This window comes from Rhinolophus sinicus, linkage group LG05 (assembly GCF_036562045.2).
Source record: "Rhinolophus sinicus isolate RSC01 linkage group LG05, ASM3656204v1, whole genome shotgun sequence".
Classification (NCBI taxonomy): domain Eukaryota; kingdom Metazoa; phylum Chordata; class Mammalia; order Chiroptera; family Rhinolophidae; genus Rhinolophus; species Rhinolophus sinicus.
The window spans coordinates 160,670,010-160,673,114 of NC_133755.1; positions in this window are offsets into that span (position 1 = coordinate 160,670,010).

Genomic DNA, 3,105 nt, shown 5'->3' on the forward strand with positions numbered 1-3,105 from the left:
TAAAATTGAGCAGGTACCCATAGAAACACTAATAGTCATATAGTATGATTCCTAAAATGCCTCTACACTTCAGTTAATAATACTGTGTTCATATTGGTTCATTAATTGTAGTAAATGTAACATACAAATGTAAGATGTTAATAATATGGGAAAGTGGGTGCAGAGGTTTATGGGAGCTCTGTAATGTCACAAGTTTCTGTCAATCTGAAACTATTCTTAAAAATAGTTAATTTTTTTAAATGCCTCTACATTGCTTGGTATATCTTTTTCTCATACAAAACTATGAAAACTCCAATGTCAATCATTTTCTTTGTATAAAATTAAATATAAAACCCCAATACCAATAATTAAACTTCAAGTTTTAAAAGTAAGTTTCTAGATAAATAGGTATTTAGAAATAAATGTTATTTATTTAAGTATATAAATAAACAATACTGTTTACATATTTTATTGTTCTGTTGTTGTTATGAATGTATTATATACTTATTTTAGAAAATTTGAATAAGACAGAAAGTATAAAAAAGAGGAGTTATCCACAGATAACCACTTTATCAGAGAAAATTGCTGCTAATATTTTGACATGTTTTTTAGACATTTTTCTCTGCATGTTCTAATAGTTGAGATCCTCCCTGGCTTCTGGTAACACGCACTCTTCTGGTTTCTTCCCACCCTTTTGCTTTTTCCCCTCAGATCGGAACTCTCACCGTGGAATTCATCAGGGCTTAGTCCTGGCCCCTTCTTTTCCCTCCACATTCTCCCTTTACATGACCTTTAGTATTTCTGTGGCTTAGATACTATGCTAGAAACTTCAAAGTTTACTTCCACTCCAGACTTCTAATATTCACCAAGTTGAATGTTACACAGTCATCTCAAACTTAAAAGAGCCCAAACTGAGCTCTGTCACCCCCAATTTTATTCTTACTCCCTCTTTGTTGTCTTTCCCATATTAATAAATGGTACAATCATCCACCAGCTCCTTGGAATCCATTTTCAACCCACTTACCCCATATCCAGCCTATCAGAAAATCTTTCGTTGCCACCTATAAAAATATATCTCAAATCCGTGCAACTTTCCCAAGTTCACTATTACTACCCTACTCCAAGCCATTTTCCTTTCTTACCTGGACTACCGTAATAGCTTCTTAATTGATGTTCCAACTTGTATTCTTACCCCCTTAGGGCAGCCAGAGAGATATTTAAATATACAAATCACTGCCCTACTTATGGTTTTACCAAAATTACAATGTCCATGACACCTGGATTGAAACTTACACTGACTGCTTGCTATGGCCTCCAGGAACTGGTGGGTCCCAGCCCATCCCTATTAAAAGATCGGTCTGGCTTTTGTCTCCTGATAGAACTCTGACTGACATAATTTTTCATTATTGAAAAGCATAAGAAAGAAAATTTTAAATCTTCATAATCCAATCACTTTACTCAGAGGTAAATACAGCTAATATTTCAAGGCATTTCTTTCTACTTATACTCATTTTTTTCTATATGGACACACACTCATACAAATATAATACACACACGCACTCATATATAGAGAAGGTGCCAAAAAAATGTATACACATTTTAAGAAAGGAAAAAACTGTATTAAAATTGTAATACTCAATATATACTGATAACAAAAGATGAATATAAGTCATGTGTATACATTTTTTGGCACCCCTGGTATATACACGTATATGTATTATATTATACTGTTTTTACAAAATTAGAATTAAACTATAATTCTAAATGTAACTCCATATCCTGTTTTGTTTTTTTCACTTCACAGTTAAAATAATGAATATTTTGAAGTTCTTGATACTCATTGCCAAGTAACTTTTCCAATTACATTTATCATCAACACTAGTTAATACCTGACTTGTCCTACCTTTGCTATCTTTGATTATTTTCCATGTTTGGATCTTTATATTTTTGTGTCATACGCCTTATAACATTTGTTTCTCCAGGAAGCATTTATTGAGTTCCTCTCATGCACACAACACTGTGCCAGGAAATAGTCTAGAAATGCAGACAGGAGAAGGTCCCATAGCCACCCCTCCTGCCCCGACCCTCCCATTACGCCCCAATGCTCAGGGTGTAGGGAAGGTAGTGCCACCATGTGACGCTGATGCCCATGCAGTTTGTTGTCCTACTGAAGGGCTGTTAGAGCAGAGAGGAGGTCACAGCACTCTTGACCCTGGAACAATCAGCAGTTACTAAGAGTTGGGGCAGGACTGGTTTCAGGCCTATTTGTTCTCTGCGATGTACTTCTAACTAAATTCTTGTTCTAAACCCTTCCCTGGGACCAGTATGGCAACATTCCAACAGGGACGCAGTGACAGCCTTTCAGTGGGTGGAAGCAATGAACGTTGTTTAAAATGGCTACATTCCAAGGACTTCACAAAGTTTTGTTACAAGTAATAACTCTCTAAATCCTCCCAACTAACTGCGAGTTAGATGTCATTATGCCCATTTTACAGATGGAAAAACTGAAACTGAGCCATTAAGTAAGTCACCTTAGTAAGTAAGGGGATTCAGACCTCCATCTCCTTGCTGCAATGTCCATGCTATGTCCACTTCATCGCATCGATATCATGATCTCTGAGTTGAGCTAAAAGTTGTTTTTTAGATAAGTACAGCATTTGGAACGAACAACTAAATAGAGTTAATGAAGGGTTACTATAGACATATACTAGGTATGGGTAATGGTTAAATCTCAACATCAATTCCAAGCTTTGAAATTCACTAAGTAAACAGAGAATGAAATACTGAACTCAAATAATGTCGTCTGGAACCCAAAAGTTTAGTTAGAAATAATGAACACTCACATTTATTGAGTGCTTCAAAGTATGTGGCACTATTCTTAGTACATGATGTATATTAATTCTTTTATTCTCAGAACAACCCTCTGAGGAAAGTGCAATTATTATATCTACTTTGCAAATAGGGACACTGAGACACAGATAGTTTAAGTTACTTGTTCAAGGTCATTCAGCAAGTTGTTAGAGCTAGGATCAGAAACAGAGTCCAGACCATCCTTCTTGGTCTAAGGCCTTAGCTCCTGACCACTATGCAAATAATAATAATAATAATAATAATAATAGCAGTTAA